The sequence below is a fragment of the Mus musculus genome, chromosome 13 (genome assembly GCF_000001635.26).
Source record: "Mus musculus strain C57BL/6J chromosome 13, GRCm38.p6 C57BL/6J".
In the NCBI taxonomy this organism is placed as follows: Eukaryota; Metazoa; Chordata; class Mammalia; order Rodentia; family Muridae; genus Mus; species Mus musculus.
The window spans coordinates 69980466-69997364 of record NC_000079.6 but is presented as its reverse complement, the minus strand read 5'-3'; the positions used below and the strand labels follow the sequence as shown (position 1 = coordinate 69997364).

At 45.7% G+C, this 16899-nt stretch overlaps 1 long non-coding RNA gene across 2 annotated transcripts; it reads right to left on the bottom strand.

Moving 5' to 3' along the window:
- Positions 1 to 903: 903 nt before the first annotated feature.
- On the bottom strand, positions 904 to 13769 carry Gm36019. Of its 2 annotated transcripts, XR_382628.3 has the most exons (4): positions 13529 to 13769; positions 12016 to 12168; positions 4403 to 4499; positions 904 to 2807 (listed from the first exon to the last, which is right to left on the bottom strand). It is a non-coding gene; the product is annotated as a predicted gene, 36019 (long non-coding RNA). The 2 variants fall into 2 exon arrangements; XR_873647.2 differs by lacking the exons at positions 904 to 2807; positions 4403 to 4499 and adding an exon at positions 9337 to 10672.
- Between the last annotated feature and the right edge of the window lie 3130 nt (positions 13770 to 16899).

The following is a 16899-nucleotide window of genomic DNA, read 5'->3' as shown; positions in this document are numbered from 1 at the left end:
ATTTCAGGACTTCTGTGTCCTTTTACATTCTGCCAGGATCTTTCATAAGGATAATGAAGCTCCAAGCAGAGGACATCCAACCCCAGGAGAAAACCGAGAAAGCACTCACTATGCAGTCAGTCAAGAAATCTACCCACCTTAATCGGGAGCGACCTTATCATGTTTACATGATATGATGGTTTGAATATGTTCTGCCAGGGAGTGGCAAGATTAGAAGGTGTGGCCTTGTTGGAGTAGGTGTGTCACTGTGAGCGTAGGCTATAAGACCCTTATCCTAGCTGCCTGGAAGCCAGTCTTCAACTAGCAGCCTTCAGATGAAGATATAGAACTCCCAGTACTGCCTGCACCATGCCTGTCTGGGTGCTGCCATGTTTCCTCCTTGATGATAATGTGCCGGCTCCTTGCCAGCAGGTCCAGGTGAGAGAAGAGAGGTCCCCATCCTGCTAGAGGCTCTCTGGGACTGAGTGGAATGGCAAATGTTAAAAGCCGAAAAGAAACACACCCAGGCCTGGAGTCTGTCAAAGCAGGAACTCAACTTTATGGCATCAGCCTCTCACTTATATAAGTTTAGAACATAGGGAAGGAGATTTTTGGTGGGGTAAGATGATGTAGGAGGTGGGGAAGGGTGACAGAGGGTATGGAGTGACTTACAGAGCCAATGGCAAACCTCTATATCAGCAAGGCTGGGGCAGAGGCAGCCCCAAACAGGTCTGGCTGAGTCATCTGATAAGGAAGTGACTGAGACAGGTCTCAAAACTCAATCTAGGCTTAGGTTTGTCCTCAAGGCCCAAACCAGGGCCAAAATGGGGCCCAACAATAATAGACTGAACCTCTAAACCTATAAGCCAGCCCCAATTAAATGTTGTTCTTCTAAGAGTTGCCTTGTACATGGTGTCTGTTCACAGCAGTAAAACCTTAACCAAGACACATGAACAGAATGCATGATACTGAGACCACAATGTAAAAGTCCATTTTTTCTTGTCACTAATAGGGAAAAGGAGCTATCTAAAATGCATGAAAAGACAATCAGGGTCAAAATAAGAACAAAAATAAAAAGAAAGTACAGCTGTGATCAACTATACAAGATGAGAGGCAACCCCACTGTGCAGTGATAGACTCTTTAACCCCAGTACAGAAAAGAGGTAGGTCAAGGAGCCTGAGTTCAAGGACACTCTGGTAAAGACTGAATGTGAGGTCACACAAGAAGACTCTATCTCAAAACAGTCTCAAAAAAGGAAGGACTTTATCATCAGTTTGCAATACTCTCTTATGTGTCTGAGGTCATGACCTTGAACTGGCAAAGAAAGAAACACAAAGTTTGCAAATCACCTGGCCTGGCTTGATGAAATGTCCAGGGGGTCACAGTTATGCAAATGCTCTGTGAAGATTTGTAGATTTTCATTTCAACTGAAAAACAGGGTGGGGAATGTAATTTCAGAATCGACTATAGATGTTCTAAGCTTCAGCAATGCAAAAATAAGGAAGAAATAAAGACTGAGAGGAGAAAAGAAAGATTGGGGAAAGTTAGTACAGAAAATGGATGTCAAGACTTGCCTATAAAAGTTGTCAAATTTTATAATTTAGGGGGGAGGTTTTAGAGGAGAAAGGTAATTCTTTGGGACCATCGGCACGAAGGTGGGTACTATTTGGGAAACTCTGCAGCTCCAGAATTCAAACAGTCTTAATGTGATAAACGTACAGTGCTTAACGATAACTATATCTGTATTGCTGGCTGCTACAAAACACCTGTCTAAAATCACCTGAGCAAGGAAGAGTTCATTTGGCTCCCAGTTCAGGGTGCAGTCTATGATGGTAGGGCAGACCTGGCAGCAGGTGTCTGAGGCAGTGGGTCAAATTGGTGCACAGTATATGTGCAGTCAGGAAACAGCAATGTTCAGGCTCAGTTAGCCACACCCCATTTTATTCAGCTCAGGACCGAGCAGAAAATGGTGTCACCCACACTTAGGGTAGGTCATTCCAGCTTTTTCACTCACCCAAGATAACCCCTCATGTGTGTTCCTGGAAACTTGTCTCCTGTGTAGGTCTAGATCCTGTCAAATTGATAACACCAATCACCGAGACTCTACCTCATGTCTGTGTGACACCTAAACTTCTAAGGCACAACTTTTCATGTTTGACTCCATAAGCTTGGAGTCAGACAAAATATATTCAGTTCAACCTCAGGAGTCCCTATAGCTTTTAATAAGACCCAGCACTGTTCAAGACTACAAAATCCAAGTCTCGCCCAAGACGCAAAGCAACCTCCTAACTGAATTCCTGTAATATCTTCAACAAGTCATATGCTTCCTACATATAAATCATATATATAAGAGCACAAAGCAAACCATCCTATTTTAAAATAGGGAAACTTGAGCACTGTAAGCAATGAACAGATCAAAGCAAGTCCAAAGCTCAGCAAAGAGGAACCAAGCCTGGGGCTCCATGTCTGGCATCTTGGACTCATGATGAAACTGGTTAGGCTCTGAAGTGCTTAGGTAGCCCCCCATCTCTCAAGCTCTGCCAAGACTCACAGCATACATAGTCGTCTTCTTAAACCAGCTTCATTTCATGCCTGTAGCTTTCCTTAGTGGCTGCTCTCTAGTCTGGCATCTCCACCGTCATTGGATTTGGGCTTCATCTTTGCAACTTCACACAGTGACCTCTCAGGGTCTCTTCTCAGTGACTTTCTGGCCTCAGTTGCTCTCCAAAGCCATAAAACAAGACTCCAGGATCACCTCAATCTTGTATCCCTCATGCCTTCAAAACCAGTCAACCATGTGCTCACACTTTTTGTTCATGACACAGCTCTAAAAATAATGTAGATCTTGTTAGAACAACTAGAAGCCAAGAGTAATAACGCAATGACTTAAACTGGTGTGAGTGGAAGTGAGTAGACTTTATCCCTTGCTAAGGGGAGTCAGTAGCTGATTCTGAGGTTAAGCTGTTAGGCAATTGCTGTGCCCTTTGCTTGTCAAATGCTGCTGCTACCTGGAGATATAGCCAACCCACTCGGACCATGGCTGTATCTGCTGAACCTGGAGAAACACTTCTGGGTCGTTAATTTTGAGGGATGGGGAATATCTCCAATATTTATCACTCCAGCCCTCTTCTTTCAATAAGTTTGTATTTTCACAAGTTGAACCCTTTGATGGGTGGAGTCTCTCCCTCTGGGCAACTTATGTCCCTGTACGGAAGAGGATAGTTCTGTGTAACGGTCACAGACCCTTTTCTTGAAAGCTTCTTTGATTATTCAAAACCTTTTCTTCATCTACAAACTGCACACTTTAAAATACTATCTGTCCATTATCTGTAGATTCAACTCCACTAAGATTCTGAGGACACAGCCAGAATGCAGGTTGTTGGCCAGAATATCACATGAATGACCCTAACCCAGTTCCCGATGGAGTCCTTGATCCCCTCTGCATCCTAATGAGCCACGCCTCCGCTGTTCACATATCCCTTGGCTTCTTGACTTCCAAGCTCCCAACAGAATGGTCCATTAATTTCTACTTCCGGCTAAGGATTTTCTATCCCAAAGTACCAAACTCTTCTGGTTCAACCACAAAACAATTCCAAAGGCCTAAGGAACACATGCCCAGGGTTTGCAACCCCACCTCTTCCCTATGAGAGTTTCTGTCTCAATTATTTCCCGTCAAAATAATAATCCAATGCAACTTGGGGAAGGAAGAGTTTATCTTGGTTGTGAGTGCTAGCTTCCCATCCATCATTCCAGGGAGCCTGAGGCAGCTGGTCACACTGCATCTCAGTCAGGAGACAGAATGAGGGATACCTGCATTCCAATAGCATTCTCTTTTTGATGCAGTCTAGATCAAAGCCAAGGAATGTTACTGCTCACATTTACAATGGGTCTTCCATATAATCTTGCCTAACCTAGGGGTGGGCAAACACTACTAACTTATCACATAATATATATCAATAGAGGCTTCTCAATGCTAAGATTAGGAAAAAAAATGCTCTGTGACAGCGAGAGGGTCTGAGAGTTTTATGCTTTATGCTCATATTTTCTGTGCACGACACAGCCCTAAGAATATAGACCTTGTTAGGACAGCTGGAAGCCAAGACTGGTGTGAGTGAAGGTAAATAGGCTTTAGCCCTCGATAAGGGGAGTCAATAGTTGATTCTGAAGCTAGGTGGTCAGGCACTTGCTGTGCTCTTTGCTTGCGAAGCAGAGCAGTGCATGAGAAGAGGCACCGGGGTGGACTTTAAGAGCTTCCTGTGCACCTTGACCTATGACCTGGGTCTCAGTTCATTCTACTTGCCCCAGGGTTGTTTGCATTCACCTGACATCTGAGCATCTATGCATTCATTCACTTTCTCATTTACCCAGTCACCTACTCACCGCCAAGGGCACAGGGAGGGCCTCTGGGATCCAGCAGCTCACCTGTCTTGTTCTGTCTCTGGGTACAGCAGGGCCCAGGCTATGGTGTCATCCCCTAGGTAACTGGATGGAGAATATGGAGGCTCATTCAGGAGATGTCCTAGGGACATAGATACAGATAGACAATGTATACTGTACCAAATGCTGGCATAGAAACTCTGTGACAGGCAGAAAATGAGACAGTCAATTAGGCTGGACAAAGTAGGCTTAATGGAGACAAGGAACCAGGAGGATGGGGTGGGCTAGGCAGAGAAGCAAAATCAATAGTATGTGGTGTGTAAGCGTGTGTTTGTGCACGCCTTCCTCTGTGCCCTTGAAGACGCTCTCAAGGTCACACACAGCCAGATCCTGAGGGACATGCATCATCTGTAAGAGTTGTCTAGTGTCTGAGCCACTCAGAAATGATTAAGTTTCCCATTTTAATCTTAGCCCTGAGTACCTTTTAGAACCCATGTTGACATTCACACTGCATCACGTATTGTACTAGATGAATGAACATCTTCTGTTTTAATTACAAATAGAACCCCTAATTTGATAAGATCTCTACTGTAGGTAGATGCTATTTTTATGTTGCTACTGACTAAATTCCTAAATGATGGCAGTTACAGAAGTATTTTTAGTCGGCATACTCGGGAAAGCTGGGCAGCTGGGGGTGGGGTGGGGAATGGGGCTCTGTTCAGTCACCTGACTGGAGTTGGTGGATGCTGTGTGAAGAAGTTGCAGGGCTAATGTAGAGATGCCCGCGGGCCTCATACAGTCCTGTAAGAAGCAGCTGAAGGGAGTCCCAGCAGGTCCCTGTCGCCATGCAGCTTGCAGCACGGGGCTGACAGCAGCCTTTCCTCCTGGGACTGTAGTTAGCTGCTCCGGGAGACAGCAGGGTGAGGCTCGGATCATTCTCACATGGGCTCTGGTGTTTTTAATCAATGCTAAGACGCTTCCCGGAAACTGGCACTCATTACGCATCCCTCAGAATAAGGCATTTGGTTTTTTGCAGGTTTGTGCTGCCAAGGCTGTAAACTAGTGTTTCTGCCGTCTGCTGAGCGAGAACACCGTCTGTGTTTACGGTCAGACGCATAAAGGGTAAGCATGAAGGGCAGGTGGAAAGATCTCCACCAAGGAGCGCAGGCTCAGACACTGAGGGATAGCACACTGTAGCGTTGCGCTGTGGGGGCCCCCTCACCCACCTACCCTCGCTACCCCTGAGCTGCCAGCCTCCCCCAGGCACCACAGTCAAATCTGCCTCGCTGGCAAGTCTCCATGGGAACCCTGCTCCACTCTCTGAGGGCTCCCTGGGACTTAGTTCTTAACCCCCAACCCTCTGCAAAGATTTCTGTTTCCTACCCCTGAACCTCACCTCCTAGGGACTTAATCCCTGGGTCCTGTGTCAGTCGCTGCTGACACTTCATGCTCCTCTTCATAAAAGTCCAGCACTGCCCTGCACCTTACAGTTCAGAGCACCTGACTGTTTCCCTCCCACACACACCAGTGTGTCATCGCCCTAACTAGACTCTGCCGTGTGCTATCCCGACGTCCAACACCAGGGGGCGCAAATTAGAAAGCAGGATTCCCAATCTACCCTGGAACCTGAAACCTACTTACTATTACTAGATAAGGGCAAAACAACAGATCCTAAATCCCAGTCATGTAACAAGACAAAGACCAACTCCATACTATATGTAGTAATCTCAGTGGAGCCCATGATTAAGGGCCAGTTCCATAATGGTGCAGGCTAAATTGGGTTCTAATTTAAATTCATATTTGAAACACTGATCCTTGGGCACATCAGAATCTGACCAAATGTGCTACAATGGAAATAAAATTGAAGTGAGACTCTTTGGCTCCTCCATAATGCAACTGGACTTGTCTAAGAAGAGATAGAAGGTAACCAGACAGGAGCATGCAGAGAAAAGACCATGTGGAGAGGCATCAAGAAGACATTCTGGAAGAATCCAAACCTGCTAATAGCTTGGACACAGGAGACCTCTAGCCCCCTAAATAATCAGGCCAATTGCATAGGCTCCAAAGCTGTGGCATTGTGTCTTGGTAACCATAGCAAAGCAATGCACATGGTTTCACCTGTAAACTTGTACACCTAGGTGTCTACATATATCACTATATAGCCATATACCTACAACCAGTGTACCGACAGGCCTGCATGAATGCATACTTGAACACCTGCATGCCTGTGCCTGTGTGCTTACACACCTGCTCACATGTGTACCTGCTCATGTGCTTACCCTTGCACACCTGCTTGTCTGCATGGATGCACATCTGCATATTTGCATGCCTGTACTCCCATGCATTTTGAATGCCTGAGTGATTTCACATCTATCTGCCTGTGCAACCTTGTACCTGAGCATTTGTATACCCGCAAGCTGCATATCAGCATGCCTAACACACCTGAATGCCTGCCACTGGGTCTGCTTCTGCCCTCGGGGTACCCAGGCACCATTGGGCACTAGGCTGGATTGGAAGGAATGAAGCTTAGCTGGATGGGTGGGTTAGCAGGATCTCAGCCAGTAGTAGTACTGGAGAAATAGCCTTCTCCAGAAATGGTTTTCAGTGAAACACCTCACTTTATGGGGGGGGGGGGTCCAAGGCTTATATGAACCTTGGGAAGCAGGTATGTGTTTGGGGGATGAGTGTACATCATTGTCTGCGCTGAGGTGCTGGGAATGGTTCATTTGCATGAAAAGGAGTTCCAGGTGCTTGCTGGACATCTTCTAGGGAGAGAAGTTTAACTTGTAATTGGGCCACCGGGCTACATGATTATCTCAAGGATGGCAGAGGTGGTGGTAGTGGTGGTGGTGATGGGGATGGGGGTCATACAGGCTTATGCAGGCCCAGAGCAAGGAGGAAACAGCCCTGCTCCTGCTAGTCTCAGGATGAGATTATCAGGTTTGTACATATCTTGACCTCACTCTTGCTCTGGACTGGCCCCCCACCCCACAGTGGCACAGCTTTGCAGCCCCACAACTGTCTGCATACCTGCATATCTGTATTCAAGCTACCCTTGAATTCCTGCACACCTGTGTGTCTATATGCTTTTATAGATCTTCACCTACATATCTACACGCCTGAGTACCCGTATATCTATCTGCGTCTCTACCCATCTTCGCACGTATATGCTTGAACACCTGCACACCAGAGCACCTGCAGGCCTATATTACACACCTGCATGTATTAATCACCTGTAAGGCTCTCAGCCTAGTACTCCCTGAAGCAACTGCACTCTACCCACCACTGTTGCCATAATCCCCTCACAGCACCTGTGGCTCAGGTTCCACTTTGGCATCTGTAATGAAACTCTCTGCAGAGAGGCGGTGCTTCACAGTGCTCCACAGAAGGCTGCCATGAACACTAAGCTTGGTCTGTTAGGTGTCTAAATGGAAGGGGCATCTACCTCAGGTTTTGATGATTCAGGCTTCCTGTCTGAGAGCAGAACCCAACCTCTATGATCTTCTCCACCAGCACCAGGAAGTCATTACTTTAGGCTTCCTGACTCAGGACCAATGATTACATGAGACGGACTCTGGCTGAAATAGTAGACTCCTGAAATATCTAAGACGTGTTCCCAGCTATCTTCCTTATATTGTGATCTAAGTGAGTTAGGTTTAACATACATTTTTCTTTTTCTTTTTTGACTGGCTCTGGCTGTCCTGGAACTCAGGCTAGCCACAAACTCTGAGATTTGCATATACCACCACTGCCCAGCAGGCTTACAGGTTTACTATCCTTAATTATGTATTTTCCTATTTTAATGCTCTTAATATATTACAAATACGATTTAATTATAGTTGTTTTGAAAGGAATGCAGTGGTTTTTTCTTCCACAGTGATGATGTACATTTGTGCAACTTACACACAAACAGTTGCAAGCATGTACATGCACACACATACATGCTAACAAAAACTCCAGCATAGAAGCTCTTCTTGGGTGGTATCCACGTGGTTCTGTTCCAAAGATTACTCATATATAAAAACTGATTCCCAAATGGTTTGGAAATCCAAGAATCGACTTTCCAAATCCAAGAGTCAGATTTCTGTGGAGGTTTTTTTTGGGGGGGAGGTCCTTTCATTTTGCACCATCTAGATTGCTACAGTTATGGCAAACTTGGAGGGATCCCCAATCTGGGGGATGGGGAAGCATTCACAAGAGTTTCCTTCCTCTCCAGTCTCCTGATGGGTCAGTCTGAAGACATCCTCCATTCTAGCAGCCAGCAGCAGCACGAGGAGGAATGAGCAAGATCAACGAGTTCATATCTAAAATATGTTTCCAAGTCCCATGGTGAAGCATGGTGAATAAACACACTTTGTCCTGCACACTGTGGGTTGTCAGCAGAAGGATGGATGAAAAGGGACCAAGCTGTGCTCCCTTCCCTGGGATGTGGAGAGGGTTGGTGACAGCCACTCCCATGTGGGGTGGGTAGGAGGGGAGGGGGCAAGCCTTCCTAAAGCCTGCAAGCTGGAACTGCTGCTGTAGCCTCCTTGCTTCTGGCCAGACGCCAGTCCATTAAGGGCACAGACTCGAGATTTATTCCTATGCTTGCGTTATATCCACACATAAAATCTGGCCCTGAAACCACAGACCAGTGCCAAAATCTGTTTGTTCCTTTAAGTTTTTGTATTTATTTTAATTAAGTGCTAGCAGAATGCCATTTACAGTGGCATATTGAATACCTTTGTTAATTAACCACACCAAACCAGGGAGACAGGCTTCCTCCGCATTCTTTTAATTAACTGAAATATGAAATAGTTCAAGGACAAGTTAAGCGATGGTTTCTTTATAGATGGGAGAGGTGGGGGCGGGAGGTGGTAGAGAATATGTCCTTCACCAGCGATTAAGCAGAGTTTTGATAATTCACAGGTCTAGCTGGATATATCTGTTGTAGTCATTATCAGAAGTAAGAAAGATGAGCAGACGTAACACATTAAATATTTGGATTAAAAGAAGTCTTCATTCAATATGAAATACGGTAAAAAGCTTTAAGTAGCTTGAGTGGGCTTAATGTTGCTAATGATTCAGCCTCTTATGAATTAGAGAATCCAGACAGATGCCTGACATCCGAGGTTTGGTCCCAATGCCTCAGAGGTAGAATGAATTTTCAGGTTGCATATATTCTTTTCTCTGGGCTGCCATGGTTTTTTTGTTTCTCTATTGCCCATGCAAGCACCCCAACATGTGCCTTTGTAAAAGTCCATATTCCCTCCTGTGAAGCTGTTGAGACAGAGTAATTCTCCTGTGTATGTGGGATGCTGTTTCCCCCAAGCCCAAAGCAGCTATAAACCCATGTGGGTGCTGAAATGTTCCGCTCCTGGAGACAGTATTAAGCCTATCTTCAGCACCACAGTTAGCTCAGAGAACAGTGAGTTTGCATTGGCCAAAGAGCAGCAAGCCATTGAGAAACTCTGCCTTCCCCGCAGGAGAAAGGAGAAAGGCCAGACCCAAACACTACTGGCACACCATTTACTTCTTAAAGCCCTGGGTCACAGCCCCATTGAGAGTAGTCAGCTGCTGCGGCACAAAGGCGTCAAACCATTCACTTGCCAAAGGCACACACCCTGCAGAGGCTGCAAGGGGCACTTGTGCTTCCAGCAAAGGAAGGCTTGCTCAGGGGGCGGGGCATTTTGACTCCTGTTCTCGGCACTGCAGATAAACTCCTCCGTCACACACGTCACACGCTCTGCAGCTCTGAACCGCATTTTCCAGACACAAGCTGCCAAGTGAAATCCCTTCTATATTAAATTTTGCAGCCGTCCTAAGAAAGGGAGAATTATTTGCTGGGCTAAGGAAATGAAATATATTTTAAATTGAATAGCCTCATGAATATGTTAATAAAGACCCAAACAATTTAATAATGATAACAGACCTTGTCTTCATGTGGCCTCTTTCTTCCAGTAAAGGCTGACAGCACTTAGCCGGGGGTGGAGAACATAAGGGCCTTGCTCCACAGACTAATGAGCACAGCTTTCACTCTGTGTCTGAAACAGGCAGTGGGCACCATCTTGTCCACTGCCTCTCTCAACAGGATGAGGGTTGAGTTCCTAGAAACTGGAGGCTCTAGAACTCCTCCATGGGGCTCTCCCTGGTTCCTATCTCAATGATCCCAACCATGAGAGGGACTCACGTGTCTGCAGCACCCAATGGCAAAAATGGTGGACATGTAATCTTCACCTACTCTGTTGCCTTAGATAGGATGGTGTCTTCCTCAGCTCAGGTTCCAATGCAGACCCTCTGGACCAGCCGTGGCACACCAGCTCTCTATGTTCACTTCTATTTGAGGGAGAGGCAGATGAACAGTGAAAACTAATATTGGCAGAAGTGTCCAAGGGGCAAATGTATAGGCAAAAGGGCAAGAAGGAAGAGGAAGACCCATCAAGGACCTGGGGGTAATGGGCACTCAACTTCAGGTATATTGTGGGCTTGTCCTGAGCAGGACAAGGTGATGGTGAAGAGGACAGAAGGACAGAGTACCCATGAGCACCACAGACCTCACGGCTTACAGAAACCATGAGTGAAGGAAAGGTAGCAGGGATGGGTGGACAGGTAAATAAAATCAGCATCATGCTGTAGTGGCCTCTTCAGAGCTGGTGTCCATGCAAGTCCTCAGGCCTGGTTGCATCCCACAGGAGTTGCTGACCTCCCCTGGGGAACCCCTCTTCTCACGTTTCTTCTGAACTATGCTTTCAGTTGCAGTGCAAAGGGATGGAACACACACAGTTCCATAAAGAACTTCCCCTCTTTGCCTCACTTGAGCATGTTCTTGGGCATCTATGACTGAGCAAAGACCCTCCAACAACTTAGAATATGTCCAACTCTAAGAAAAAAGCAGCCTCCACCATCAAGCCACTTCCCGGGCCCTGAGGTGTTGATTGGACGGACAGGAATGAATGAAAGGCTGACAGAAGAAAGCCTTGGTCATTAGAGGAAATATTCATGTAAGGTTGCTGCTATATCCCACATTCCAGTCTATAAACAACTGCCAGGAAATAGTGTATCATGGACACATACACACATAGAGAAGGAGGGAGGGAGAGAGAGAGAGAGAGAGCAAGCAAGTGTCTGTAATTTTAGAGTTTCTACTGAAGAAATGGTGTTACAGTTGGGATCTAAAGTACTCTTCCTGATTGAGCCGTTGGGAGATGGTACATTGTGCAACTATTATATTGGTACACTATCATGCTTGCTAGAATTCACTGAGAATCTGGTCCTGCAAACAAGGTTTCTCACCCATGGCTTCAGACCCAATCCTTTGGTCTCAGAGTGTCCCCTAAAGCCATTTGTGAGAGTGGTGTTCCCCAACACCCCCAACTCTGTGACAGGGGAACAGCAAAACAACCCAAGTATAAAAGCATGGGGTCCCTGTGTACAGCCAGGAGGAGAACCATTCCAACCAGAGTTACTAATGCTTAGCCCATGCTATGAAAATGGCTGCCATGCCAAATGCACACAAGAGGAGACCGCCCAGTGGGGAACTCCAACTGACCACCTCAGCTTCCCCAAGTCCACTGAGTGTTACCATCTCTAACTGCTGTTTGTTCTTTTGGTTAAAAACCTCTCCAGAGGGCACGTTGTGCTCTGCCCAGGACTCTCAGTTGAGAGCTTCAGCTGCCTACCTCAACAGGGCTTGCTCAGTCAGTCTCTCTCTGCTGGATCATGTGTGATGTTCTGCAGTCTCTGCTGGATCATGTGTGATGTTCTGCCGTCTTCTGCTGGATCATGTGTGATGTTCTGCAGTCTCTGCTGGATCATGTGTGATGTTCTGCTACCTGCCCAATTGTTTCTTGTTATTTTTTTTAACTTTGATTTGTTATATATTTTTTTAAAAAAACAACTCACTAAAAACTGAAAGTCTAGCACTTGGCTCATCCTCTGGACCATGCAAAGCAAGTGAGTCCCAAGAATGGGACTCTCAGTCATTGGGGCATCTATTAAAAGGAACATTGGAACCACAAGGCCTTTCTCATTCTCACTTTGCCCACCAAAAGCATGGAAGCTAAACACTCATCTAAAACCATGAGCCAAAATAAAACTTAGATCCTTTGTCATGTTGACACAAAGCAAGCACACACAGCTGGTGTACAGTGTAACACTCAGACACATGATGGTAGAAAGACAGACAGTTCAAGACTAAAACCCTATCATCTACAAGAGCAGAAACTCACAGGATATGAGTCAAATGCTCTATTCAGAGAAGGAGGAATACTCCTGTTTTCATGGCGGGAACCCTCCTGCATTCAGCCCATTTGCTTTCAGAGACAACCCTGTCTTACCCTGTCTCAGACATAAGCAATCAATGAGGGAAAACAACAAGATATGTAGAGCCTGGTTTGCTGCAGGCCTGTCTGTCTGCTGCTCCATCCACATCCATTCCTGGAGGCCACAGTGATGTCAAGCCTTTGTAGGAAATGGGATATGGCTTGGGAATCCTTTCTTCCCACTGGGCTTCTGCTGGGTGCCTAATTAGGGGCTGGGCCCACTGTGTTATATAATGGACATCAATGGGTGGCTGTCTGTGAGCCACCAGGGTGTGCCAGGCATCTGGTGGGCCTGACAAATGCAGAAGCCTTCACAATGCCCCTCATCAAGCCATTCAGGCCCCAGAAGGCGCCCTGCATGAATAATAAGGCACTTGCTTCCTCCATGCATATGATACAATGCCATTTGGTAACCTCATTAGGTTTGCTTCAGGCTCACCATTAGCACACTTCCATAGACATGCTAGGACCACTGGGACAAGGAACAGAAAACCAAGAAAACCCACAGCCCAAGTGTGCAGAGAAGGAATGACTTTGGGGGTGGAGTCAATCCCTCATGTCTGTGTGATGCTGAATGTAAATGCTGTGGTTGGAACTACAGGACAGGCACCTCCTTTTTATTTCAACACTTAAACATTCTACACTTCGACTTCTGAGTCTTTTATTTTAAATATGAACTTTAAGAGGAGGAGGTGCATATGTTTAAGAACCAGATTCTGCTGTGATTGGGGGACAACCCTGGGCTCCAAAAAGAACCCAGCTCCCAGGGACCCTGCCAGTCTATCACTAGTGCAGTCATCTTTCCAGCCCCACACCTGCTAAGCCCATGCTAAACCTTTGACTCCACATAAGAAGAAAACAGCATCCTGACCTTGAACATCAGAAGAGCAGGACCATGGTGTAATGTTTCTGGAATCTGCCGTGTGCATCTGTGAAAAGCAGGCAGTGAAGCCTCCTACCCACTCGCTCATGGAGGTAGCATGAAGGCTAATAATCTACTCATTCAGCCAGAGCGGTGCCCATCTAAACCCGCTGCTCCCGGAGCTTGAGTGGAGCTGTCTTGCTTTATTAGAAGGAACTGCTGAGATCTCCAAGGGAGGAGGCATTGCTATCCCCACTCATGTTTTCTAGCCTTGAAAAAAAAAAGAAAAGAAAACAGGTTTAAGGAAATGCCTCTTGGTATTGCACATTTTTCAATTTCTTTCCTTCTACCACTATGATTTGTTGCAAGTATTTAAAAGACAATTCCTATTAATCCTATTTTTTAATACAAACAAGGCTCTCTGATTTTACTGAGTAGTCAGCAGCCGAGTGCACATTTTCGTCTGTTGCTGTCGATGGCCATTCATCCTGTTAGCTTCCGTAGCAATGTTGACAAAAGCTTGCTCCTTGATCTCCTTTTCCTCAAAAACATTTTATGTCAATTTACAGCTCATCTGGAAGTAGTTGGAGGCTCTATTTTGAGTTCTCCACTGCAGATCTCAGCTTCCTAAAACATGGGGTGCTATCAGAGCCCATTGATGCTTTTGCATAACCAGAATCCCAGCTAGCACAAGGACTGCTGTCTCAGTCAGGGTTTGTATTCCTGCACAAACATCATGGCCAAGAAGCAAGTTGGGGAAGAAACGATTTATTCAGCTTACACTTACACATTGTTGTTCATCACCAAAGGAAGTCAGGACAGGAACTCACACAGGGCAGGAGCTGATGCAGAGACCACGGAGGGGTGCTGCTTACTGGATTGTGTCCCCCTGGCTTGCTCAGCTTGCTTTCTTATAGAACCCAGGACTACCAGTCCAGGGATGGCACCATCTACAAAGGGCCCTCCCACCCTTGATTATAATTGAGAAAATGCCTTGCAGCTGGATCTCATAAAGGCATTTCTTCAAGGGAGGCTCCTTTCTCTATGATAACTCCAGCTATGTCAAGTTGACCCACAAAACCAGCCAGTGCAATGCCGATGGGATCAGCTCATCCCTGGAGTTGAGAATCTCTTCTGGGTCTCTTCTGTTGAGGTGTTCACTCTTCAAGTGGCTTGTCATCCAAGATTCTGTTAGCTTGCTCCCGATCAACACATATCTATGGGACCCAGAAGACCCCATGGTTTGCCCACATTCTGCTCTCAGGGAATGGGTGGCAATAGGTGCTAGAATGACAGACTCCTGAGAGATCCTTGAGTCTTCATGATGTCTAGGGAAAGCTGAGGCTGTTGGTGGGTTTTGTTAGAATCAGTCTGGCTCTGTGGCTGAAGTTTGGGCTATAGGACACTCCAAGCTATGAAGAACAGGAGTAGGGTACATGTTGGCATGCAGGGAATGCAAATTAGACACCAGAAAAAAAAGAAAAAATTATTACAGGCAAAGTGTGAGCCTCGTTTTCCCTTCAGATGACTCCCACAAAGGCCCTCACTCTCTCCAGTCATCTGTGTTAGAAGATGAAGAGAACATCCCAGCCATAAACCAGGACAGAACCTTCTACCAAGGGTGCTCTTCTGGGCTGGAGAGATGTCTCAGTGGTAAAGAGCAATGACAGTTCTTCCAAAGGTCTTGAATTCAATTCCCAGTAACCACATGGTAGCTCACAACCATCTGTAATAGGATCTGATGCCCTCTTCTGGGGTGTATGAAGACAGCTACTGTGATCTCATATACATAAAATAAATAAGTAAATCGTTAAACAATAGTGCTCACATGGGAAAAAAAAAGTCAATCTGGGGAGAAGGTCTGGAAGACAAGATTGTGAAGAGCCACCAACTGATGACGTTTGTTCAGGATGCGGTTCTTCCCCTTCCCAAGCCTGAATAGTCACCTAAATTTTTTATTTAGGTCTAACTTTTTATTTGTTCAAAGAAAAAATTGTTCTAAGTAGCTCTTTTCACACACTGGGGTTATTTATTTGCATTGATCCCCGTTGGTAGCTGATTATTCGATTTTCATCCAGAGGATTTTATAATTCATTTCCTGATTCATTTAGTCTGGACTGTCCCTGTGACTTGCGTAGGCCAGTAGTGCATGGCTCAGGCGATGATATGCCCAGCCACCTGCATGTGCCTTTCTTCAAGTCTCTGCCCTGGCGTGTGCCAACAGATGCTCGTGGGGGAGAATGTCCATACGAAGGGGGGCTGGGTCAGCCTCTGCTGCCCAATCTTCTACACCACCCACGGTCCAAGAAAGTCACAGGCAAAAGCTCAGCTCAGCCACAGCACCAGAGCCCAGGAAAGCAACTCAGAAGAGGAAGAACCTGGGTTGAGCCTCCTGAGGAGATTCTTGCAATCCTGATCAGCTCCCATCAAAGGAGTGACCCTAGCTGTACAGAAACCAGGAAGCTTCTGCTGGGAAAACTAGGCCGAAACCTTGGCTTTACAGACAACATAACACGCTACTTATATTTTTATATATGTCAGATACTTTTTTATGACCTCCTGAGTTTTATTAAATGTCTCATATTTCCCTGTAGAGAGCTTATAGAATTGTTTATTTATCTGATGTAATGAACCATATTACGTAAGTGTTAAATCTCTTGCTTTGCTGAATAAACATTACTTTATGGTGTGTATTTTATTTTTACATACCATGGGACACCTTTATTTTATTTTATTTTTTAATTATTACTTTTTAATTTTTTTTTACTTATTCACTTTACATCCCTCTCACTGCCCACCTCCTGGTCACACTCTGCTACGGAGGCAAAAGTAAAGGAACCTCACGTAAGACATTAGAGCCAGGAGGACATGTACTCCTCGGTGGAGGAGGAGGACTTCGCGGTGGAATGGATTCCATTGAGAAACTCCAAACTGAACCTAGTGTTCCAAGTACACACACGCATACCCATGCTGCGCTGAGATGCAGGTCCTGATGTCCTCTCTTTTGAAGGTTCACCGTTCTCCTGGTAAACTCAGGATCTCCGGATTAGGATGTCCTGACTGTTGCTAAGATATCCTTTGATGAGTGTGATTGACACTTCTGAGCTGGAACCATCTCCATAGACTGAAACATATGTTGTAAAGGAGATGTGTTGTGGCTTTGAAAGGAGACCAGAGAACCAGTGAGAGACTCTGTAAATGTGAGACTACTAGAGGTTAATCTGCCTTTGACTGGGGCAGCACAGTCAAACAAAAGCCATAAATACAACAAAATGCTCTTTGTTCTGATGACAACCCTAAATTTAAGTGTACTTGGGATAATCAGTAGTTTAAACATGGATTAGCCTGTGTTCATCACTCTAAAGGAATTCTGAGTACTA